Below are 26,060 nucleotides of genomic sequence, written 5' to 3'. Positions count from 1 at the left end.
TTCCGGGTCCTCAGATGGCTCACAATCTTAAAACTGAAAAGTAGGGAGAGAGGACTGGTGATAAGGAGAGATGAAACAAAATGCTAAGACAACAAGGAAGCATTCAATCAGTCAGTCAATCATATATATGAATGCTTATTATGTTTGGAGGACTGTATTAACCACTTAAGAGAGTACAATACAACTAAGTTGGTAGACATGTTCCCTCCCCATGGTGAGCTTACAGCCCAGAGGTGGAGACAGACATTAATTTAAATAAGTCAGATACAGATTGGTACATAGTGCTGTGGGAATAAAGGGACCAAATGCAGTGATGCAGAAGGGAGTGGGAGAAGAGGAAATGAGGGCTTAGTCGAGGAAGGCCTCTTGGAGAAAATGTGCTTTTAACAAGGATTTGAAGGTGGGGTGAGTGATCATCTTCAACTATAAAGAGGGAAAGAGTTTCAGGAGAGAGGCAGGGCATGGACAAGGGGTCTTTCGTGAGATAGCTGAGATTGAGGTACAGTGAATAGGCTGGCATTAGAGGAGTGAAATGTCATCATCATCATCAATCGTATTTATTGAGCGCTTACTATGTGCAGAGCACTGTACTAAGCGCTTGGGAAGTGCAAATTGGCAACATATAGAGACAGTCGCTACCCAACAGTGGGATCACAGTCTAAAAGGGGGAGACAGAGAACAAAACCAAACATATTAACAAAATAGAATAGATATGTACAAGTAAAATAAATAGAGTAATAAATATGTACAAACATATATACATATATACAGGTGCTGTGGGGAAGGGAAGGAGGTAAGATGGGGGGATGGAGAGGGGGGCGAGGGGGAGAGGAAGGAAGGGGCTCAGTCTGGGAAGGCCTCCTGGAGGAGGTGACCTCTCAGTAGGGCCTTGAAGGGAGGAAGAGAGCTAGCTTGCCAGATGGGCAGAGGGAGGGAAATGCGCAGGCCGAGTTGTTGGAAATCAATGAGGTGAGGTAGGAGGCGGCAAGCTGATTGAATGCTTTAAAGCCGATGGTAAGGAGCTTCTATTTGGTGTGGAGATGGATGGACAACCGCTGGCGGGGTTCTTGAGGAGTGGGGAAACATGAACTAAACAGTTTTGAAAACAAATAATCTGGGCAGCAGAGTGAAGTATGGATTAGAGTGGGGAGAAAGAGAAGAGGCAGGGAGATCGGCAACGAGACTGATTCAGTAACCAAGACAGGCTAGGATAAATGCTTGGATTAAAATGGAAGCACTATGACCTAGTAGAAAGACCACCGGCCTGGGAATCAGAGGGCCTGAGTTCTAATCCCAGCTTCACCATTTACCTTCTCTGTGACCTTGGGCAAGTCATGTAAGTTCTCTGTGCCTCAGTTTCCTCAATAGTAAAATGATAATTAAATATCTGTTCTCCCTTACCATCATCATCAATCGTATTAATTGAGCGCTTACTATGTGCAGAGCACTGTACTAAGCGCTTGGGAAGTACAAATTGGCAACATATAGAGACAGTCCCTACCCAACAGTGGGCTCACAGTCTAAAAGGGGGAGACAGAGAACAAAACCAAATATATTAACAAAATAAAATAAATAGAATAGCTATGTACAAGTAAAATAAATAAATAAATAAATAAATAAATAGAGTAATAAATATGTACAAACATATATACATATATACAGGTGCTGTGGGGAAGGGAAGGAGGTAAGATGGGGGGGATGGAGAGGGGGACGAGGGGGAGAGGAAGGAAGGGGCTCAGTCTGCAAAGGCCTCCTGGAGGAGGTGAGCTCTCAGCAGGGCCTTGAAGAGAGGAAGAGAGCTAGCTTGGCGGATGGGCAGAGGGAGGGCATTCCAGGCCCGGGGGATGACGTGGGCCGGGGGTCGATGGCGGGACAGGCGAGAACGAGGTACGGTGAGGAGATTAGCGGCGGAGGAGTGGAGGGTGCCGGCTGGGCTGTAGAAGGAGAGAAGGGAGGTGCGGTAGGAGGGGGCGAGGTGATGGAGAGCCTTGAAGCCCAGGGTGAGGAGTTTCTGCCTGATGCGCAGATTGATTGGTAGCCACTGGAGATTTTTGAGGAGGGGAGTAATATGCCCAGAGCGTTTCTGGACAAAGATAATCCGTGCAGCAGCATGAAGTATGGATTGAAGTGGAGAGAGACACGAGGATGGGAGATCAGAGAGAAGGCTGATGCAGTAGTCCAGACGGGATAGGATGAGAGCCTCCTACTTAGGCTGTTAACCCCATGTGGAGGCATTGTGTTCAACCTGATTAAATTGTATAATCCCAGTGCTTAGAACAGTGTTTGACCTATAGTAGGTGGTTTATAAATATAATAATAATAATCATAATAATTATATACCAAATAATAATTGTTATACTAACTACCAAATAAATCCAAGATCTGTAGGACACTATGGCTAGGAGTGGAATTTCAGGCACTTAACAAATGCCACAGTTGGTACACACTTATTTGATTTGATAATTTGAGCTGGATCCGGCACTACTTCCCACTCTGCCTTGCAGTAATACCAGCTTTCCATAGCCTCTGGTCCATACAGACCCTCCTTTGCCCTTTTGTGCCTCCCCCAAACTCTTCTCATCACCTTTTCTCAACGTGCAACTTTGGAGTTAGCCCATCTGCTGGTTTTTTTTTTCTGACAGGACACAGCTCCATTTCATGGTTGGTGGATGAGACACTGTCTCATCTTTCCAACATTTCTTTTTCAGACCCTGTTAGCAGCCACCCTGCTTTATTTTCCTATTCAGCAGGTTCTTGGGCTACTTGCTGTTACTCCACCAGCCAATGGGTTGTAACATAGGGAGGCAAATATGTCTTCTTTACCCTTCATACACTTCACAGGTTGCACCACAGGTTGAAGCAGCGTGGCTCAGTGGAAATAGCATGGGCTTGGGAGTCAGAGGTCATGGGCTCAAATCCCGGATCCACCGCTTGTCAGCTGTGTGACTTTGGAAAAGTCACTTAACTTCTCTATAGCTCAGTTACGTCATCTGTCAAATGGGGATTAAGATTGTGAGCCCCACATGGGACACCCTGATCACCTTGTATCCTCTCCAGCGCTTAGAACAGTGCTTTGCACATAGTAAGTGCTTAACAAATGCCAAAATTATTATTATTATCATCATTATTATTATTATTATTATTACCAGTGATTATTAGGATGTAGGAGTGTATAATGGGAAGATACAAAACCGCACACTCCTAATTGAAGAGAACAAATACAAATACAAATCAATATATGAAGAAATGTCTGTCAGGGACAATGTCAGCTGCCTCTAAAGATATAGAGGGGAGTGCTAAGTGTGTTTCGCAACTGAGCAGAGAGAGTGGATTCAGGTAGGATTATCTGAGATGGCTGTCTGGAGGAGGTGAGCCTTGAATGGAATTTGGAAGAATGGAAGGGGAGTGGTAGGGATAGGTGAATTTACTTGCAAGACGAAATAAGGAGGGGCTTGACAGTGTGGACATGGCATAAGAGATGGCTCAGAAGTGGGAGGCAATAGTTCATAATAAGCACCCAATAAATAGCATTGATTGATTGATGTGTGGGATATAGTAGATGAATTCTTCTGTTATCAGAAAAGTGCGTAGAGAGTACAGTCCACTAACACTTTGAAAGTTAGGTGTTGTGTGCTGCCCTTAGATTGTGAGCCCCCTGTGAGACAGTGACTGAGTTTAACCCGATCATCCTTTATCTCCCCCAGAGCTAAGAACAATGTTTATTATATAAATGCTTAACATTTCTTATAATTATTCAAGCTTGGAGATGGGTAGTATAATGAGTTTTCCCCAGTTTCCATCCCATCCTTATAGCAGTTGTCAATTTTTTCCTTTACGTTTTAAAACATTCTCAGTTATGGTCCATACTATACTCTTTCCAGAGGTTCTCTTGATCCTCTATCTCATACACCATTTTCTGGCTCCCATTCTCTTGTCCAAACTCCTTAGGCAGGCTGATTATGCCTTATCCCTTCACAGAGATCCTGTGCCCTGCTGCCTGGACTCACTTCCCTGACTTCAGACTCTGTCCAGAACTGACTCCATATTCTGGACTGTTATATTTGGTTATTATTATAATGGTATTTGTGAAGTGCTTGAAATATGTCAAGCACTGTTCTAAGCGCTGGGGTAGATACAAGTTAATCAGTTCAGACAGTGCCTGCCCCACATGAGGCTCACAGTCCAAGTAGCAGGGAGGACAGGCATTGAATCCCCATTTTACAGATCAGAAAACTTACGTACAGATAAGAAAACACACAGAAAACTTTCCAGAAGAAGAGAGGCATCTCCCACCACTTATCACGCACAGATAAGTTCAGTGACTTGCTCAAGGTCACACAACAGATAGGTGATGGAGCTGGGATTAGAACCCCGGAAAAAAGCGGAAGTTCCGGCGAGAGACAGAGACAGTGACAGAGACCAGAGAGAGAAACGAAGAGAGGAAGACAGAGCCAGCGTGCTATGCTAAGTGGTGTGGTGCGGTGCTGTGTTGAGCAGTGCTGCGCGGTGCGATGGAGCACTGAGTGGGAGCCATGGAGACAGTGCAGCTGCGGATCCCGCCACGGTTGGATGAAGACAGCTTGACGAAACAACCAGAGGAAGTGTTCGATGTTGCCAATTTGTACTTCCCAAGCTCTTAGTACAGTGCTCTGCACATAGTAAGCGCTCAATAAATACGATTGATGATGATGATGATGTCCTGGAGAAAGTTAGAGAAGGGTCCTATGACAGCGTATTCACAGCTATTCATAAAGAAACGGGTCAAGTTGTGGCGATCAAGCAAATTCCTGTGGAGTCCGACCTGCAGGAGATTATCAAAGAAATCTCCATAATGCACCAGTGTGACAGCCCTCACGTAGTGAAGTACTATGGAAGCTACTTTAAGAACACAGACCTGTGGATCGTCATGGAATACTGTGGTGCTGGCTCCGTGTCGGATATCATCCGATTATGAAATAAAACTCTGATAGAAGATGAAATAGCCACAACACTGCAATCAACACTTAAAGCACTGGAACATCTCCACTTTACGAGGAAAATACACCGTGACATAAAGGCCAGAAACATCTTGTTAAACACTGAAGGCCACGCCAAACTCTCAGATTATGGAGTAGCCGGCCAGCTCACAGTGAGTCAAGAAACTTTTGATCGTGACCAGTGGCCCCCCCAATTCCAACTTGCCACTGAAGTCTTTTCTGCAGAAAGGTTTTCCACTCTGTTAACAGTTGCAAATTCTGATAACTTGACACCTGTCCACCTGTTTTGCTTTGTTGTCTGTCTCCCCTTTCTAGACTGTTAGCCCGTTGTCAGGTAGGGACCATCTCTATGTTGCCAACTTGTAGTTCCTAAGCGCTTAGTACAGTGCTGTGCAAGCGTTCAAGCGTGCAAGCGTTCAATAAATACGATTGAATGAATGAATGGCCCCTTGACTCCCAGGCCTTTGTTCTCACCACTAGGCCACGTTGTTTGGTTCTAGTAATGGCTCCACCACGGACTTATTATGTCACCCCAGACAAGTCATTTGCTCTCGCTGGGTCTCTGAAAACCAGGAAGAGTCACTCCTGACCTTTTCTCCCGCAACTCCTGACTGAGCCATTGGGTGAACAGATTAGCGTTCATTGAACGTCTTGGGGTCAAAGTGGTTTGGAAATAGAACCCTTCATTCTCCCTCTATCTCCCTCCGTAGGGGCTTCTGCAACATGGACTTCAGGAATGTGAGCTCCCAATGGGTCTTCATTCTTCTGGGCTTCTCTGTCAGGCCCTGGTGGGAGATGCCTCTCTTCCTCTGCGTCCTTGTCACATATCTTCACTCTGGTGGGCAATGTGGCCATCATTTTGGTGTCCCGGCAGGATCCCAAATTAGATAGCCCCATGCAATTCTTCCTGAGCAACCTGTCCTTCCTGGATCTGTGTTTCACCACCACCACAGTTCCCCAGATGTTGAGGAACCTTTGGGGCCCAGGGACGACCATCAGCTATGGGGGCTGCGTGACCCAGCCCTACATTTTTCACTTCCTGGGGGCCGCTGAGTGCACCCTGCTTGCCATGATGTCCTTTGACCACCACGTGGCCATCTGCAAGCCCTTGCACTACCTGGCCATCATGCACCAGAGTCTCTGCATCCTCTTGGTGGCCACAGCCTGGGTCAGTGGATTGGCCAACTCCCTGCTGCAGTCCTCACTCACGGTCCAGCTTCCCCTTTGTGGGTGCCAGTGGTCATCGAGATGCCCTGCGTGGACACCTCCTTCAATGTGGCCATTCTCTCTGTGGTGGGCACCTCCTATGCACTGATGCCCCTGACTCTCATCCTGGTGTCCTACGGCTTCATCACCATAGCGGTGCTAAGGATCCTCTCCTCTGTGGAAGGCTCAGGGCCTTCAACACTTGTGGCTCTCATGTTGCCGTGGTTTCACTCTTCTATGGCCCGGTGTTTGGGATGTACGTCCAGTCCGCTGCTGACAACTCCCGGGATAAGGCCAAGCTCATGACCCTATCCTACAGCGTCATCACCACAATGTTCAACCCCTTCATTTACACCCTAAGGAACAAAGATGTGAAAGGGGCGTTTAAGAGGCTTCTGCGAAAGAGCAGTCAAAGCCGGGATATGAGGGGTGAGGCATGAGCGACTACCCTACCTCACCCGCCACTCCAAAGGAGTTTGGGATTTCATGATTTAAAGAAAAGAGGCAGAATCCTAGACTAAAGAATCTGAATCTCTCATTCCGTCCCTCCTCCCCTCCTTAACTTCTATCTTCAACCGCTCACTCTCCACTCCTTCCTTCCCCTGTGCCTTCAAACATGCCCACGTTTCCCCGTCCTAAAAAAACCCTCTCTTGACCCCACCTCCCCTTCTAGTTATCGCCCTATCTCCCTGCTACCATTCCTTTCCAAACTCCTCCAACCTGTGCTTCTGACCCCATTCACTCTCATCTCATGAAATCTCTCGCTCCGTCCCTTCTCCCCTCCTTAACTTCCATCTTCAACCGCTCACTCTCCACTGGTTCCTTCCCCTCTGTCTTCAAACATGCCTATGTCTCTCCCATCCTAAAAAAACCCTCTCTTGACCCCACATCACCTTCTAGTTATCGCCCTATCTCCCTCCTACCATTACTTTCTAAACTCCTTGAACGAGTCATCTACATGCGATGCCTCGAATCACTCAATGTCAAATCTGTCCTCAACCCCCTCCAATCTGGCTTCAGTCTCCTACATTCTGCCGAAAGTGCCCTCTCAAAGGTCACCAATGACCTCCTGCTTGCCAAATCCAACGGCTCCTACTCTATCCTAATCCTCCTCGACCTCTCAGCTGCCTTCGACACTGCGGACCACTCCCTTCTCCTCAACACGCTATCCGACCTTGGCTTCATAGACTCTGTCCTCTCCCGGTTCCCTCTTATCTCTCCGGCCGTTCATTCTCAGTCTCTTTTGCAGGCTCCTCCTCCCCCTCCCATCCCCTTACTGTAGGGGTTCCTCAAGAGTCAGCTCTTGGTCTCCTTCTGTTCTCTATCTACACTCACTCCCTTGGTGAACTCATTCGCTCCCATGGCTTCAACTATCATCTCTACGGTGATGACACCCAAATCCACATCTCTGCCCCTGCTCTCTCTCCCTCCCTTCAGGCTCGTGTCTCCACCTGCCTTCAAGACATCTCCATTTGGATGTCTGCCCGCCATCTAAAACTCAATATGTCCAAGACTAAACTCCTTATCTTCCCTCCCAAACCCTGCCTTCTCCCTGACTTTCCTGTCACTGTAGATGGCACTACCATCCTTCCCGTTTCACAAGCCTGCAACCTTGGTGTCATCGTCGACTCCGCTCTCTCGTTTACCCCTCATATCCAATCCGTCGCCAAAGCCTGCCGGTCTCACCTCCACAACATCGCCAAGATCCGCCCTTTTCTCTCCATCCAAACCGCTACCCTGCTGGTTCAATCTCTCATCCTATACCGACTGGATTACTGCATCAGCCTCCTCTCTGATCTCCCATCCTCCTGTCTCTCCCCACTTCAGTCTATACGTCACGTTGCTGCCCGGATCATCTTTGTGCAGAAACGCTCTGGGATGTTACTCCCCTCCTCAAAAATCTCCAGTGGCTACCAATCGACCTACGCATCAGGCAAAAACTCCTCACTCTCGGCTTCAAGGCTCTCCATCACCTCGCCCCCTCCTACCTCACCTCCCTTCTTTTCTTCTACAGCCCAGCCCGCACCCTCCGCTCCTCTGCCGCTAACCTCCTCACTGTGCCTCGTTCTTGCCTGTCCCGCCGTCGACCCCCAACCCACGTCCTCCCCCTGGCCTGGAATGCCCTCCCTCTGCAGATCCGCTAAGCTAGCTCTCTTTCTCCCTTCAAATCCCTGCTGAGAGCTCACCTCCTCCAGGAGTCCTTCCTAGACTGAGCCCCTTCCTTCCTCTCCCTCTCCTCCCCCTCCCCATCCCCCGCTTACCTCCTTCCCCTCCCCACAGCACCTGCATATATGTTTCTACATATTTATTACTCTATTTATTTTACTTGTACATATTTACTATTCTATTTATTTTATTTTGTTAATATGTTTTGTTTTGTTGTCTGTCTCACCCTTCTAGACTGTGAGCCCACTGTTGGATAGGGACCGTCTCTATATGTTGCTAACTTATCCTTCCCAAGCGCTTAGTACACTGCTCTGCACATAGTAAGCGCTCAATAAATACGATTGAATGAATGAATGAATGTTCTGGGGGCGTAGGTTTGACTATTCCATTGTAAACTCCTTGAGGATAGTGACTGTGTCTTCTTTCTATACCATACTTACCCAGAGGTGAACGACAGTGGTCAACACCTGGTAACTTCCCATTAAATAATCCACAGGGACCAAAACTTCCTCGAGGCAGGATCATTTCCAAATAGGCAAAGAAGGGAGTACAAATTGGAGAACTAAGCGCTCCAGAGAAATACCTAGATAACGGTGACAGAAACCTACACACAGAGATAAACACTCAAACACACACAAAACAAGCACACACATTTACACAAACATATATTTGCGCACGTTTTTCCAGGTGCACTCATCATACATGAACATGCATACATTTGGACACATGGGAGTCCCCCATTAGAGTGCAATCGCCTTGTGGGCAACAAATACTTTTTGTACAGCTGTTACAAGATCCTCGAGGGCAGGGATTGAACGAGAACTACTGGAAAGAGCAGGGGACTGGGAGTCAGAGGATGTGGATTCTAATCCCGGCTCGGCCACTTGTCTGCTGTGTGACCTTGGGCAAGTCACTTAACTTCTCTGTGCCTCAGGTAGCTCATCTGTAAAGTGGGAATTAAGACTGTGATCCCCACATGGGACAACCTGATTACCCTGTATCTACCCCAGTGTTTAGAACAGAGCTTGGCACATAGTAAGCACTTAACAAATACCATCATTATTATTATTATTTCTAGCAATAATCATATTAATATTAATGGTGTTTACTAAGCACTTATTGAATGCAGAGCATTGTATTAAGTTCTGGGAAAGAGTACTCAGTGGAAATTAGACACATATCCTGTCCTTCAAGGCTTCATATTCTATGAATTAAGGGAGGGGAAGGGGAGGACTCGAGACAGACACAGGGATAAAGATCAAATAAAACATTAAAGCAGCACAAGGTACCAGGACAAATATATAATTCATAATACTGATTATTATCTATCTACCCATGTGCTTAGTACAGTGTTTAGCACATAGTAAATATACCCAGCGCTTAGTACAGTGCTTTGCACATAGTAAGCGCTTAATAAATGCCATCATTATTATTATTATTTAACAAATATTATTATTATTGTTATATAGCAAAATGCAAACAAAAGTCAGTAGGGAGCTATGGCTAGAAGAGTAGAATTTCAGATTCCTTGTGATTCAGAGTCCATGGCATATCCTTACCCACACACCAGCTAGTACAGCCACTAACCTTCCTGAGGATATTTGGGACCTCATGATGCAGGTACTGTTCCCTTTCCCTTAGAGGTGGTTAAATGCAGGATGGGGTTTCCTTGATGTGGTGGAGAAGAGCGGGTGTCAGTTTCTGGGGATTGTACAGAGTGGGCAAATGTGCTATGGTGATCTTCCTAACACACCTCACAGCAATGAAGTTGATGCTCTACAGAGAGTAGTTAACATGGAAGCACGTATCACCACTAGAGTCAGGACCTTCTCCCTCTCTGGACTATATGTTCTTTGTGGGCAGGGATCATGCCTACCAACTGTGGATGCACAGTGGTCTGACACTATACTTGGCCTCTTTTTGGACTAGGCCTTAGCTCACCCCACCATCCTCTTCTCTTTAGCTGTTTCGCCTCTAGGCCTGCTTGGCTATCTGAACAAGGGAAACTGTAAGTCAAGCTCCATTTTCCCTTTCTGTAATATCTTGTGAAACCGATATCCTCTGTATCATTAAGTGTAATAATAGTGGTGCTCTCTTGTTCGAATAAATCATAGGTCTCGCTGTCAATCACATATAACACGTTTCCACCCGCCTATTTGTGTGTATACGTAAGCCTATTTCAGGATGGAGCTGAGCTGGTTTTGGCTAGCAGGGGAAGCTCTGTCAACCACTACTTTCTACCAGCACTAATAGAAATAAACTTGTCTCCGACATACCCACCTGAACACAGTACAGTCTGTGAACCTTTCTTCTATACAACTCTATTGTACTATACTTTCCCAAGTGAAAGTATAAGTATAATGATCTGGACAGAGTAAGCACTCGATAAATACCATTGATTGATTTCTTGATCGATTAGTGTAAATCAATAACTTACTAATACCTCAGTCCTTTAATCTCACTGGGCCTCAGTTTCCTAATTCATTCATTCCTTCATTCAGTTGTATGTATTGACTGCTTACTGTGTGCAGAGCACTGTACTGAACACTCGAGAATGTCCTCTCATCTTTGAGAACTAGGCCAGATAAATGGGTCGTACATTCATCCCTCTGGGAACTGCTTGAATGATGCTTCTGTGTCTCCACAGGAGATGGCAATTGTCACTGATAGCTCGTTGGCAGGGTTCATCTTGGTGGGCTTCTCTGACCGGCCCAGACTGGAGATGGTGCTCTTTGGGGTCATCTTAATCTTCTACCTCCGCACCCTAAATGGCAACATGACCATCATCCTCCTGTCGTCCCTGGACCCTCGACTCCACACCCCCATGTACTTCTTCCTCACCAACCTCTACTTTCTGGACCTCTGCTACACAACTAGCTCCATCCCCCAGATGCTGTACAACCTGTAGGGGGCAGACAAGACCATCTCATACCTGGGCTGTGCCATCCAGCTCTACTTTGTCCTAGCCTTCGGGGGTGGGGAATGCGTCCTGTTGGCGGTCATGTCTTATGACCGCTATGTTGCCTTCTGCCAGCCTCTCCATTACAGTGTCATAATGTCCCCCACAACTCTGTGACCAGCTGGCCTCCCTGGCCTGGTTGAGTGGGTTGGAAAACTCTCTGGTCATGTCCCTCCAGATCCTGCTCCTTTCCCGTTGTGGCCACCGCCGAGTGGACCACTTCCTGTGTGAAATACCAGCTCTGATTAGCCTGGCCTCTGTTGACACCTTGTTGACTGAAGCCGTGGCCTTTGCACTGGACATCTTAGTCATCCTTGCCCCACTGATGCTAATTCTGGCCTCCTACATCTTCATCGCTCCGGCTGTGCTGAGGATCAAGTCAGCGGTTGGGCGGCAGAAGGCTTTCAACACCTGTGGCTCTCACCTCACTGTCGTCAGTCTCTTCTATGGCACTATCATCTACGTGTACCTGCAGCCGGCTGACAGTGCTTCTCAGGACCAGGGCAATTTTCCCACGCTCTTCTACACCATCATCACCTCATGTGCCAATCCCCTCATCTACTCCCTGAGGAATAAAGATGTGAAAGGGGCTCTGAAGAAGGTGTTCGGGAGGGAAAAGGAACCTGGAGGTGCCTGAGAACATGGAATTGATTAGGGGTACATTTCTGCTTGGACCCTTACGATGTGCCCTGGAGGGAAGGGAGATCTTTTTGTATCGTTGGACTGGAAAGATACTAAAGTTGAGGCAGAAATGTTTGGGAGCAACTCAGTACCTAGGCCACCCCTCACCCCAGCCCATCCGATTCTTAGCCTGATTCTTCCCTTTATTACTATTATCACTACTATGAATAGGACTATTGTGATGACAAAGACTACTACTATTCCTATTACCTAATCCTCATATGAGGAGTAATGCCCAGTGCAGCATTGAGAATAACAAGGTACTTCAATCAACCGGTGAGCAATGTCAGGTCAGCCTTTTCCACAGTGAACACTAAGCCAGCCCTTCGCAGAATTCAGTATCAGATTCTGGTCTCCGTAATTGTAAAGAGAAGTGGCGAGCTTGGAAAAGGGTTAGAAAGAACCTACAGTCTGAGATGCTGCTTTACATAGTGGAAAGGATGTGGGACTGAAACTCAACCTAAAACTCAACATGTCCAAGACTGAACTCCTTGTCTTCCCTCCCAAACCCTGCCCTCTCCCTGACTTTCCCATCTCTGTTGACGGCACTACCATCCTTCCCGTCTCACAAGCCCGCAACCTTGGTGTCATCCTCGACTCCGCTCTCTCATTCACCCCTCACATCCAAGCCGTCACCAAAACCTGCCGGTCTCAGTTCAGCAACATTGCCAAGATCCGCCCTTTCCTCTCCATCCAAACCGCTACCCTGCTCGTTCAAGCTCTCATCTTATCCCGTCTGGACTATTGCATCAGCCTTCCCTCTGATCTCCCATCCTCGTGTCTCTCCCCACTTCAATCCATACTTCATGCTGCTGCCCGGATTGTCTTTGTCCAGAAACGCTCTGGGCATGTTACTCCCCTCCTCAAAAATCTCCAGTGGCTACCAATCAATCTGCGCATCAGGCAGAAACTCCTGACCCTCGGCTTCAAGGCTCTCCATCACCTCGCCCCCTCCTACCTCACCTCCCTTCTCTCCTTCTACAGCCCACCCCGCACCCTCCGCTCCTCTGCCGCTCGTCTCCTCACCGTACTTCGTTCTCACCTGTCCCGCCATCGACCCCCGGCCCACGTCATCCCTCGGGCCTGGAATGCCCTCCCTCTGCCCATCCGCCAAGCTAGCTCTCTTCCTCCCTTCAAGGCCCTACTGAGAGCTCACCTCCTCCAGGAGGTCTTTCCAGACTGAGCCCCTTCTTTCCTCTCTTCCTCGTCCCCCTCTCCATCCCCCCATCTTACCTCCTTCCCTTCCCCACAGCACCTGTATATATGTATATATGTTTGTACATATTTATTACTCTATTTATTTATTTATTTATCTTACTTGTACATATCTATTCTATTTATTTGATTTTGTTAGTATGCTTGGTTTTGTTCTCTGTCTCCCCCTTCTAGACTGTGAATCCGCTGTTGGGTAGGGACTGTCTCTATGTGTTGCCGACTTGTACTTCCCAAGCGCTTAGTACAGTGCTCTGCACACAGTAAGCGCTCAATAAATACGATTGATTGATTGATTGATTGACTGGTCTAAGGAAATCCTCGTTCTGGTCCTGGCTCTGCTACGTGTTTGCCATGTGTCCTCTGGAAAGTTCTCTTAATCCCTTTGTGTCTCAGTTTTCACACCTAGAAACTGGGGATAAAACAGTCTTTCTTTCTCCCTTACACCCTGTGAGCCCCATGTGGGACAGGGATTGTATCTGCTCTAATTGCCTTGTTTGGCAAAGGAAAGTTTTTGTTTGGCTTAATAAATGCCATAATCATTTTTAATGGTATTATTTTAAGTGCTTACTATGTGTCAAGCACTGTTCTAAGCCCTGGGTAGATACAGATTAATCAGGCCGGATAGAGTCTAAGCAGGGGGACAACAAGAATCGAATCCCCATTTTGCTGTTGAGGAACTGAGGCACAAAATGGTTATGTAACTTGCCCAACATAAAAAGCAGGCAAACGTGGAGTGGGGATAGAACCCTGCTCCTCTGGTTCCCAGGCCTATTCTTTATGCAGAATGGCATGCTGCTTCCCATCACCATTATTTTTATTATTAGGATTTCGCAAATAGTATGTAAGTGGAAAAGTTGAAGTCAATGAAACTGTTACACCTTGGTAAGAGAAGGATGCCCAGTGGAAGAGGACAAGTGTTTGAAGGGTAGACTTGTAGACAGAAGGGCAGAACAAGAAGAAATATGTGTTTTCTGGAGCAAAAGACGCCATTATATCTCAGGAAGAAATTTTCACTCTGAGGGTAGTAAGAAGTTCCTTCTACTATCCATCTATGACCACGCCCCCAGAGAACTCATTCACTTCCACCACTTCAAGTAGGAATTCTACGTGGATGATTCTGAAAACTACCTCTCCAGCCCCGATCTCTCTCTCTTCCCTGTAGCCTCACATTTCTACCTGCCTTCAGGATATCTTGATTTGGTTGTCCGGCCAACTCTTCAAACATAACATGGCCATTAAAAAAACTACTCATCTTCCCACCCAAACTCTGTCCTTCCCCCTGTCTTTTCAAACACCGCTACCCTCCCGGTCTCACAAGCCCATAACCTTAGCATTATCTTCTCACCTTTCTCATTCAACCCGCATATCCAGTCTGTTACCAGGTCCTGTAGGTTCCATCTTCACAACATCTCTAATATCCAACCTTTCCTGTCCATCCAAACTACTAACACACTGATCAATGCACTTATCCTATCCCGCCTTGACTACTGGATCAAGCTCCTCGCTGTGCAGGGCATGTAAAATATGAATGAGGAGGGTGTTCCAGGCAAGAGTGTGGATGTCAGCAAGGGGTTGACAGTGAGAGAGAGGAGATTAGGGCGTTTTAAGTAGGTTGGAACTAGAGGAGTGAAATGTGCAGGTTGGGTTATAGTGGGAGAAATGCAAAGTTATGTAGGAGGGAGGGAAGTGCTTAAGTGCCTTAAAGCTCATGGTGAGTTGATTCTGTTTGATGCAGAGATGGAGGTTTTGAAGGAATGGAGAGACATGCACAGAGATATTTTTTAGAAAAATGATCTGGGAAGTTGAGTGAAGTATAGACTGGAGAGGGTGCTCACTAGATGCTCAATAAATGTCTTTTAACTATTATTCTGAACAGTTTCCCGTCTCACTGCCCATTAGTGTTCAGAGGATGTACTCTGGAAGATCCCTGTCCTAAGGAAAACTTGCCTTAAAGAACTCCTGGTATCTGAGGCTACGCATATAGGTACGTGCTAAAGCTGTTTTTTTTTTCTGATGCAGCTTTTCTGAGCCCAAAGACACATTATCATCACCCTATACTTTGTAACACCCTAATGGATGGGTCCATGTCTGGTGGTTTTGAGTACTGCCAATGGTTACCCTAGCCTGACCAGATTGAAGAGTAGAGTTCTGGGTTAGAACTGAGATAATCAGATCAGACATGTCCCACGTGGGACTCGCATTCTATGAGTGAAGGAGAACAGGTATCGAATTCCCATTTTACAGATGAGGAAGCTGAGGCCCAGGGAACTGAAATGGCTTTTCCAAGGTCACAGGTGCCAGAACTGAATCTACAGCCTTGGTCTCCTGAATACTGGACTCATGCTCAGTCCACTAGACCACGTTGACTCTCTCTCTCTCTCTCTCTCTCTCTCTCTCTCTCTCTCTCTCTCTCTCTCTCTCTCTCTCTCTTTCATCATCATCAATGGTATTAATTGATTGCTTACAACGTGCAAAGTACTTGACAAAGTGCTTGTGAGAGTAGAATGCAAGATCGTTGGCAGACACATTATCTATCTTTTTTTTACCAACTTTCCTTTCTTTCTTTCTTTCTTTCTTTCTTTCTTTCTTTCTTTCTTTCTTTCTTTCTTTCTTTCTTTCTTTCTTTTTCTTTCTTTCCTTCTTTCTTTCTTTCCTTCTTTCCTTCTTTTCTTCTTTCCTCCTTTCTCTTTATCCATCTCTATATCCATCCATCCAACTATTGACCTATCCATTTATGATTCAATCTATCCACCCATCCATTATTGATTTATCAATCTATGTATCTATAAACCTATCCTTTCAGCTATTGATCTTTCTATCTCTGTCTCGCTTGCTCTCTCTCTTTCTCTAGTTATTGATAGTAAAGATAGATACATAGATGATGGATAGAGAAGCAAATGGTTAAAGATGCACTCATCATGATGTAGGAATGAGAAAATGAGGTTGGAAAGGATTATGATGGGAAAAGGCTTAGAATAAAAAGTTACTCCATCAGTAGAAAGGATGAACTTTAGTATCATCTTATGCCTTACATTCCACTGGGGGAATTATTTTTAACATCGATTTTCTTGGATAGAGAGGAGGCTGTGTGGAACACCTACTCTATTGTACTCCATCTAGAGCTTAGTACATTGCTTTGTGCCTATTGCCATCCTCTTTCCCCCCTCATTCTTATATTGTGAACCGTTGAGGACCAGGGACCCTGTTTAATATTAAACCAAGTATTCTTTCCCAGCACCCCCACTAAAGTTAAATCACTTAACTTCTTTGGGCCTCAGTTACCACATCTGTAAAACAGAGATTAAGACTGTTAGACCCCCGTGGGACAACGTGATCACCTTGCTACCTACCCAGAGCTTAGAAGAGTGCTTTGCACATAGTAAGCGCTTAATAAATGCCATCATTATTATCATTATCAAAAATATATAGAAATACGTATATAGAAACGTATATATAGAAACGTATCTAGTTACTCATTCGCCTCTTCCCTGAAAAAATATAGCAAAATAAATAGAATTGTACTTATGTACAAACAAAAAATGGAGTAATAAATCTGTACAAATATTTACAAATGCTGTGGGGAGGGGAAGGAGGTAGGGCGGGGGGGAATGGGAAGGAGGAGAGGAAAAGGGGAAGTCAGACTGAGAAGGCAACCTGGAGGAGGTGAGCTCTCAGTAGGGCTTTGGAGGGAGGAAGAGAGCTAGCTTGGCGGATGTGTGGAGGGAGGGCATTCCAGGCCAGGGGAAGGACGAGGGCTGGGAGTCGTCGGCGGGACAGGGAAAAGGAGTGAGGAGGTTAGCGGCAGAGGAGCAGAGGGTGAGGGATGGGCTGTAGAAGGAGTGAAGGGAGGTGAGGTATGAGGGGGCGGGGTGATGGAGAGCCTTGAAGCCGAGAGGGAGGAGGTTTTGCTTGATTCGTAGGTTGACAGGCAACCACTGGAGATTTTTTAGGTGGGAAGTAACATGCCCAGAGCGTTTCTCTACAGAGATAATCCAGGCAGCAGAGTGAAGTATAGACTGAAGCGGGGAGAGACTTGAGGTTGGGAGATCAGAGAGGAGGCTGATGCAGTAATCCAGTCGGGATAGAATGAGAGATTGAATCAGGTAGCGGTTTGGAAGGAGAGGAAGGGGCAGATCTTGGCGATGTTGTGGAGGTGAGACCGGCAGGTTTTGGTGAGGGATTGGCTGTTTTGGGTGAACGAGAGACCGGAGTCTAGGATGACACCAAGGTTGCAGACTTGTGAGACGAGAAGGATGGTAGTGCCGGGAAAATTTCCTCAATGCCAACTCTCTCCTTGACCCCCTCCAATCTAGCTTCCGTCCCCTATACCTCACCGAAACTGCCCTCTCAAAGGTCACCAATGACCTCCTTCTTGCCAGATCCAATGGCTCCTACTCTATCCTAATCCTCCTCGACCTCGCAGCTGCCGTCGACACTGTGGATCACCCTCTTCTCCTCAACAGGCTATCCAACCTTGGCTTCACAGACTCTTTCCTCTCCTGGTTCTCCTCTTATCTCTCTGACCAGTCATTCTCAGTCTCCTTTGAGGGCTCCTCCTCCTCCTCCCATCCCCTTACGGTTGGGGTTCCTCAAGGATCAGGTCTTGGTCCCCTTCTTATCTCTATCTACACTCACTCCCTGGATGAACTCATTCGCTACCACGGCATCAATTCTCATCTCTACGCTGATGACACCCAAATCTACATCTCTGCCCCTGCTCTCTCTCCATCCCTCCAGGCTCGTATCTCCTCCAGCCTTCCGAACATATCCACCTTGATGTCCGCCCACCATCTAAAACTCCTTAGGTCCAAGTCTGAACTTCTTATCTTCCCTCCAAAACCCTTTCCTCTCCATGACGTTCCTGTCACTGTAGACGGCAGTACCGCCTGGTCTACCTGACGGCCCTGACGGGGAATCTCCTCATCGTCGCTGTCACTGCCTTTGACCGACACCTCCAAACCCCCATGTACTTCTTCCTCAGAAACCTGTCCGTCCTCGACCTCTGCCTCATCTCCGTCCCCGTCGCCAAATCCATCCCCAACTCCCTGACCGACCGTAGATCCAACTCCCTCCGGGGCTGTGCCGCCCAGGCCTTCTCCGTGGTCTGGTTTGTTTGCTCAGATCTGTTGGTCCTCACGGCCACGTCCTATGACCGCTGCGCCCCCATCTGCCTCCCCCTCAGCTACGATGTCGTGATTAACACCACAGCGGCCTGTGGGAACATGGCCGCCGCCTCGTGGCTCAGTGGGGACCTGATTGATTTCTTATTTGCAACTCCGACCTTCTCCCTGTACTTCTGTGGGTTCAACATCGTCCAGCAGTTTTTCTGTGACGTCCCCTCCCTTCTGAAGATCACCTGCCCCAAGGATCACGTCGCTGTCGACGTGAAAGTCACCGCCGGGGTGACGTAAGTTATCGTCCACCTCATTGTCATCATCGTCTCGTATGTCAGCATTTCCCGGGCCGTGCTGAGGATGCCGGCCACTGAGATCCGGGTCAAAGTCTTCTCCACCTGCCTGCCTCACCTTGTCGTTGTCACTGCTTTCCTCTCTGCAGGTGCATTTGTCTACATCAAGCCGCCCTCAGACTCCTCCTTGATCGTGGACCAGCTGGTGTCCGTGTTCTCCATGGTAGTGCCACCGGCCCTGAACCCCCTCATCTACAGCCTGAGGAATGGGGACATGAAGGCAGCCATAGGCAGGATACTAAAAGGGTTACTCAGCCTCTGCTATGTGAAAAAAGCGTCCTACCTTGTGCAAATAATATCACACCACCACTTAACCAACGAACTGCCCTTGGACCTAGCCAGAAACTTAGCTGTCCTACTGGGTTCACAGAAAACGCTGGACGTTAATGAATTTTCAAAGTCTGGGAGGGAGGTTGCTAAGTAGGATGGACAGTCCAGTTTTGGGAGGCATCACGGCCTGAAGGAAGGGGAGTCCCTGTAGACTGTAAGATCATTGTGGGCAGGGAATATGTTTAACAACACTGGTGAACTGAACTCTCCCAAGTGCTTAGTACAGTAAATCCACTTTGGGGACGAGTTCTAATCCCTGCTCTGCCACTTGTCTTCTGTATGACGTTGGGCGAGCCACTTAACTTCCCTTTGCCTCAGTTACCTCATCTGTAAAATGGTATTTAAGACTGTGGGAAAAGCTGATTACCTTGTATCTACCACAGTGCTTAGAATATGTACTTGGCACATAGCAAGTACTTAACAAATACCATAATTCTTTTTTAATTTTATCATGGCCTAAAGTATTGGGAATCGCTCTAGACTGTAAGCTCATTGTGGGCAGGGAACGTGTCTACCAACTTTATTACATTGAACTGTTCCAAGTGCTCAGTACATTGCTGGGCCCAGAGTAAGTGCTCAATAAATATAATTGATTGAGACTTGAGTTCTGATTCCAGCTCTGCTACTGGCTTGTTTTGTGACCTAGTGGCAGTGACTTAACATCCCTAGGATCTCTCTTGCTCTTACACGCTGAGACCCTGTGTGACAGGAATTGTTTCTGAACTGATTCTTTTGTACTACACCAGCAGGTGGAACAATTTAGGCATCATCATCATCATCATCATCAATCGTATTTATTGAGCGCTTACTGTGTGCAGAGCACTGTACTAAGCGCTTGGGAAGAACAAGTTGGCAACATATAGAGACAGTCCCTACCTAACAGTGGGCTCACAGTCTAAAAGGGGGAATGCAACCTCTTAATAAATACAATAATGATATTATTAGTAATGTCCATGAAAATATAATGATACACTCTTTAGCATGACTCTGGATATGGGACTGAAAGTTGGAAAATGTGAGGTGGTATGGGAAAAGGGAAGAGAGGATGACTGCAGCTTCATGTCTTGTCAAATCCGTCCTCTCACTTCAATCAGTCTCTCCTTCCTTCCTTCCATCCGTCCTTCCAACCATTCGTTGACCGTCCATCCATCCATCCATCCGTCCATCCATCCATCCATCCATCCATCCATCCATCCATCCATCCATCCATTCATCCATCCATCCATTCATCCATCCATCCATCTATCCTTCCATCCAGAGCACAGGCTTGGGAGTCAGAGTTCATAGGTTCTAATCCCCATTCAGCTACTTGTCTGTCATATTATCTGGGGCAAGTCACTTCACTTCTTTGTGCTTCGGTTACCTCATCTGTAAGATGGGGATTGAGACTAAGAACAGGGACTGTGTCCAACCTGATTACCTTGTACTTACTCCAGTACGTAGAACAGTGCTTGACACATAGCGCTCAACAAATACCATAATTATTACTATTATTACTATCAATGGCATTTAATGGCCACATCCTGGTTGCAGAGCAGTGTAGTAAGCTCTCAGGAGAGTTGAAATGAGATAAAATTTCATTGTTCCTTCTCTCTAGGAGATTATGATCTAATGCAGGAGGTAGACACATAATAAATTAGGTAGAAGAGGAAGGAGAGAAGGGAAAAATGAGAAAGTGGATGAACGCTTGATTCAAAAGTACAGTTCATATAGACAGTATGAACAGATGTTCAACGGATTTGAAATCAGGACAAGTCAGAAGAAGCAGCCTTGCCTAGTGGGTAGAGCAGGGCCCAGGGATTCAAAAGGAAATGAGTTACGACCCCGGTTCCACCACATGGCTGCTGTGTGACCTTGGACAGGGTCGCTTAACTTCTCCGTGCCTCAGTTCCCTCATCTGTAAAATGCGGATTGAGATGTGAGCCCCACGGGGGACATGGACTCTGTAACTACTCTAGCACTTGGTATAGTGCCTGATATATAGTAAGTGCTTCACAAAGACCATAAGAAAAAGTTACAGTTGGCTGCTTCACTGAGAGATTGAGTGTTTCAAGTTGTGAATTAGACAAAGGTGAAACCATTCACAGTGCCTAAAGACTGTCGTTGAAAACAGGAACCGTTGCAACACTGGGATGGGGATGTCGCTTTTTCTACGGGAACCCCGAGGGCCGGCACGATCGATGATTCAGCAGGGACGTGCCCTTTTCTCCCAGAAGCCTCAGAAACCATGTGACCAGAGGGTACTTGGCTTGTCGAGGCCCTGAGGCCCCTTGTCAGGGCCCCGAGAAATCCTCCAGGGATCCCCCTCGTAGCAGCTTCTGGTTTATATACAGGGATGAGGGCTGTCTTGAGAGCTTTTCAGGGTCTGAAGGGGAGCGGAGAGAGATCGAGGGATCCTCTCAGTTCCTTCCTGGCTAACCGAACCCAGGGGTATGAGGGGATAGAGGGGATCAGCCCAGTACTGCAGAGGTCAGCGAACAGCCACACGCTGCCCCGATGAGAGTCACCGGAGGTGAGTAGGTTGGAGAGGTGTGGGGCACGAGGATGAGGATGAAAGAGATGGAACCAGTTTGGGGCCCTACGTTCGGGTTCGGACCGGGGCCGTGTCCACCAGCGGGGCAGGGGTGCTAGCAGGAGGGGAAGTGTTTTCCATTTCATTAACCCCCAACCATCACATGCCTCTCCTCCTTCTTCCTTAAACCTTGCTCCCATGCAAACCACCAACCGGGCTACTGTGCTCCAGCAGTTTCAGCACTGTGGACAATCAATTTGGCTTTCAGTGGATCCCAGAATCCCTTGCAGAGGCTAAATGGCAGACAGGGCTGAGAGAGTGTGACCAGCTTTGGACCACAACTGGCACTCTTAGCAATTCCTCCCTGTACGAATTCTTCCCAAATGTTGTGAGAAGACTAATAGTGAGAAAGGTTGTAATTCCTGCTCTCAAGAATTTTCCTGCCTACTGGGTTGAGTAGACACAATGTAATTTACTATCAATCAATTCATCTTGAAACATATGTATTGAGAGCTTATTGTGTGCACTAAGTAGCCGAGGTAGTCCACCCCCACGGTTCCCAGCGTATACAGGCCCTCCACGTCCACGGTGTTGTAGGTGCACATGCCGTTCAGGTCATGGTTGGGGGCGACGTAGGCGGCCGTGTCGCCCCCGACGTTCTTGTAGTGGTCGTGCCCATCAAAGTCCAGGCTGAAGAAGATGTTGTTCTAGATGAACATCTGCATCTTGGTCTCCTCGCTGGGGTTGATGGCCATCACAATCCCGTCGATCACGGCCACGGCCCCCCGGGTGGCTGACACCGTGAGGTTACTGTATACCTGGAGGGGGCAGGGGCTCTGCTCCTGGAGGGAGTCCCGGGGCAGATGCTGCTGGTCAGTCCGTGGGCTCAGGTACCGAGAGGCGTTGTGAGGGGGACTGGAGCCAGCTGCTCACCCCCAACCCCCCACCCACACAGAACTAGTCATTAGCCCCCCCGTAACTTGAAAATGGCTCGTTGCCTCAGCAGCCGCTTGGGCAGGATCTTCCGCGGCAGCTCTATCGTTGTCTGAAGCTCCTCGTTTCAATTCCGCGTCTGGTGGGTGGGGGAGGGGAGGTCGAATGCGAGGGTAAGGGGGCCATCACTCTACAGGGTGTGGCCTGCACCTCACCTTGGCCTCTCTGGGTTTTCAGATGGGCGATGTCACGACTCTTCCAGGGCTCCAGGCCAGGGAGTTGGGGAGGGCAGACACTGCTCCGCCCAAACCCCCACAGCCACTCCCTCAGACAGGGCTGGGCCCGGGACCTGCCCCCTTCAACCTGGAGCCTCAGCGACAGGCCAGGAAGGGTGGACGGGCCTTGGGAATGCATGGGTGCTGACCCCACGGGGCTGGGGGCGAGGAGGCTGAGCAGGCAGGCACCTGTCCAGGGATGTGCTCCTCGTAGCCCAGCCGCGAGGTGTAGGCGTCCTCAGCCCGCACGCAGTCTATGGCGTACTGGGCCTGGGGTGCCGTCCAGCTGTACACCTGGAATGGGGTGACGATCTTCTCGAAGGGGTGGTGTTGTGCCCTGCAGTCAGAGTTGCGGAGGGGTAGGAGGCACAGCCATCAACCCCAAGGCACGAGGACGCTCGTCACCACCGCGGCCCTTCACCGAGCGCTGGGGCTCCCAGCATCCCCCAGACCAGCCCAGCTATTGGGGATCAGTTTCTCCAGCTGGTCGAGGGCCCCAGATCCCACCGCCTCCCAACCCGGTGTGGAGAGAACAGACGGATTCCCGATGCTAAGCCCTTCCCCCTCCCCAGGTCCTGGACCCTGGGCTGCACCAGACAACTTGAGGGTCAAGCCCTTCAAGCGGGGGTAGTTACGAGGACATGGACGTTAGCGACTCGCACCCAGCGGCAGTATGGGGGAGGCCCCCCGCCGTACCTTTTCTTCGGAAAGACAACAACGTTTTTTTGAAGGCCGGGTTGATCTGTTTGGGATTGAAGCTATACCCCGTGAACCTGCAGGGGGATATGGCGTGTTCACCTCCCCTACCACCCCGCCTGCCCCCATGCCATGAGCCCACTGGTTTAGGTATAAGACGCGGGTGGAGGCGGTGATGCTGACATGGCCGTCCTCGGCCGTGACCACGTACAGGTAGACCAGGTCCCCGTGCAACTTGCGGTTTCCGGGGGGTGGGTTCCAGCCGCTCATGGTGAGCACCTTGAGGCACTGCAGGGGCTGGGGAGGCGGGGGACATGGGCATCAGGGGAGGCCGGCCGAGGCTGTTGCCCTTCCCCTAAATCCCCGCCCACCGGGAGTCGGTGCCGTTGCTCCGCCAGCGCCAAACCCGGTCCCCGAGGTCGCCCCACTTTCCAGTCGCGGTTCTGCGGCTGCAGAGCGCACAGCGGCCGCTCCTTGCTCCTGGACAGGATCTGCTCTGGGGTCGTGCAGTAGATCTACTCCAGCTCCCCGGCCTTCGTCTTCAGCTTGCCACTGTCTGTGGGTGTGGAGGCCGCCATCAGCCCCCTGCCACCGCCCACCCGGGGCCAGAGCAGGCAGGGGAAGCCCTCCCTCTCCCAGTCCCCTCCTCTGTAAAATGCAGGACAGCGAACTGTGAGGCCGTAACCGTCCCCATCCAATATCACCCGGTTCCTCTTGATCCTTTGGGCCAGTGTCACCCAACAGTCCCTGCTCAGGCTCTGGGCGAGGATGGATGGATACTGCTCGCCCCCTCCCCGCCGACACCCACCCACAGGGTTTCTCAGAGAGGCCCCCAGCAGTAGTACTAAGCACTTGGAAAGTAATAATAATAATAATAATAGTAGTACTTGTTAAGCTCTTACTATGTCCCAAGCACTGTCCTAAGCACTGCGGTAGATACAAGTTAAGCAGGTTGGATACAGTCTTTGTTCCACGTGGAGTTCGCAGTCTTAACCCCTAGTTTACAGATGAGGTAAATGAGGCTCAGAGAAGTTAAATGACTTTCCCATGGTCACACAGCAGAAAAGAGGTGGAGCCGAAATTAGAATCTAGGTCTTTCTGACTTCTCACTCCCAGGCCCGTGCTTTATCAACTTTACAACGTCATAAGAGACACATTCCCTGCCCCTTCTACAAGGAAAAAAAAAGAATGGAAAGATGAATGTGCAAGTATTGCGTGCCATTTTACAGATGAGGAAACGGAGGCCTAGAGAAGTGAAGCGACTTGTCCAAGGTCCCACAGCAGCAAAGCGACAGAACCAGGATTTGAACCAAAGTCCTCTGACTCCCTCTAAGCTATGCTTGGGAGAGTACAACAGAACAAAACTGGCAGATGTGTATGCTGCCCTCACAGAGCTCACAGTCAGGAAGAGAACTCCTGGACCCATGCTCTTTGCAGTAAATGAGGATAGAAGTGAGTTGATTCGCGTTTGAGTTAGGTGAAGGGGGTTTAGAGGGCTGGGAAATATATCGGGGAAGCTGGTTGGGCCGGGCGGGCGGATTTTAGCATTGCTCAGAATTCGAGAAGACCTGTGCTCTCTCTGATGTTGAGTGGCTAAGGGAGGGAGTTCTAGACTAGGATGGAAATGGAAGAGTAGATCGTGAGTAACAACTAGAGAGTTGCTTTGAGAGCTGAGAAGACGAGTTGAGTCAAGCGCATAGTACCTTGCTCTTCACACAGTAAGCGCTCAAAAAATGCGATTGTATGAATGAATGATAGAAAGGAGGTGAAGTGCAGTCATAAGCCTGAGAGACGTCAAGCCGGTTGTGAGGTTTTTCTGCTTGTGAAAAGACACAACTTAACAGGAGAGGAGGTTGAGGGGAGGAGAAGACGTATGCTGAGCAATACATTAGGAAAGGAGTAGATGAATGATGAGGTATACTTGTGTTTGTGTGTGTGCGCAGAAATGTGAGTAAATGGAATCAGTTTGATGCATATGTGGTTTTTTTATTGTTTGCTTAATGGTAACATTAATTGCTAATTATATGCCATTTACTGTACTAAGCACTGGCGTGGATATAAACTAATCAGGTTGGACACAGTCGATGCCCCACATGGTTCTTTCAGTCATAAACCCCAATTTACAGATGAGCTTACTGAGGCACAGAGAAGTTAAGTTACTGGTCCGAGGTCATAAATGGGACAAGGGGTGGAGACAGGATTAGAATCCAGGTCCTTTTGTCTACCAGGCTCATTCTTTCTACACTAAATGGATGAATTTATGTATAAAGGCACTTCTTGTTTAACTCTAAAACCAAAGAAAAAATTTCACAACATCTTTATGTTCTCTGACATCCCATATCCCCTATTCATTTTAGTTTCAGTGTCCACAACCAAAAATAATACTCTTAGTATGTCTTTAGCGTTTACGATGTTCCAAGCAAAGTATGAAGTGCTGGGGGAGATTAAGGATAATCTGGTAGAAAACTGTCCTTGTCTCCCAAGGGATTCACAGACAAAATAGGAGGGAACACAGGAATCGAATCCTCATTTTACTATTGAGAAAACTGAGGCTTAGAGAAATTAAGTCACCTTCCCATGGCTATGCATCCGACAAGTGGTAGAGTTGGGATTAAAGCCAGGTCCTCTGACTCCCAGGCCTGTG

The 26,060-nt window shown here is 48.2% G+C and overlaps 2 pseudogenes; both read left to right on the top strand.

Moving 5' to 3' along the window:
* Nucleotides 1–5,699: 5,699 nt before the first annotated feature.
* On the top strand, nt 5,700–6,622 carry LOC119921825 (annotated as a pseudogene).
* A 4,376-nt stretch (nt 6,623–10,998) lies between these two features.
* On the top strand, nt 10,999–21,418 carry LOC119921824 (annotated as a pseudogene).
* Nucleotides 21,419–26,060: the final 4,642 nt, after the last annotated feature.

The sequence above is a fragment of the Tachyglossus aculeatus genome, unplaced genomic scaffold (assembly GCF_015852505.1).
Source record: "Tachyglossus aculeatus isolate mTacAcu1 unplaced genomic scaffold, mTacAcu1.pri SUPER_30, whole genome shotgun sequence".
Taxonomy (NCBI): domain Eukaryota; kingdom Metazoa; phylum Chordata; class Mammalia; order Monotremata; family Tachyglossidae; genus Tachyglossus; species Tachyglossus aculeatus.
Note: the sequence above shows the minus strand (reverse complement) of the source record. Positions and strands in the feature narration are given on the sequence as shown.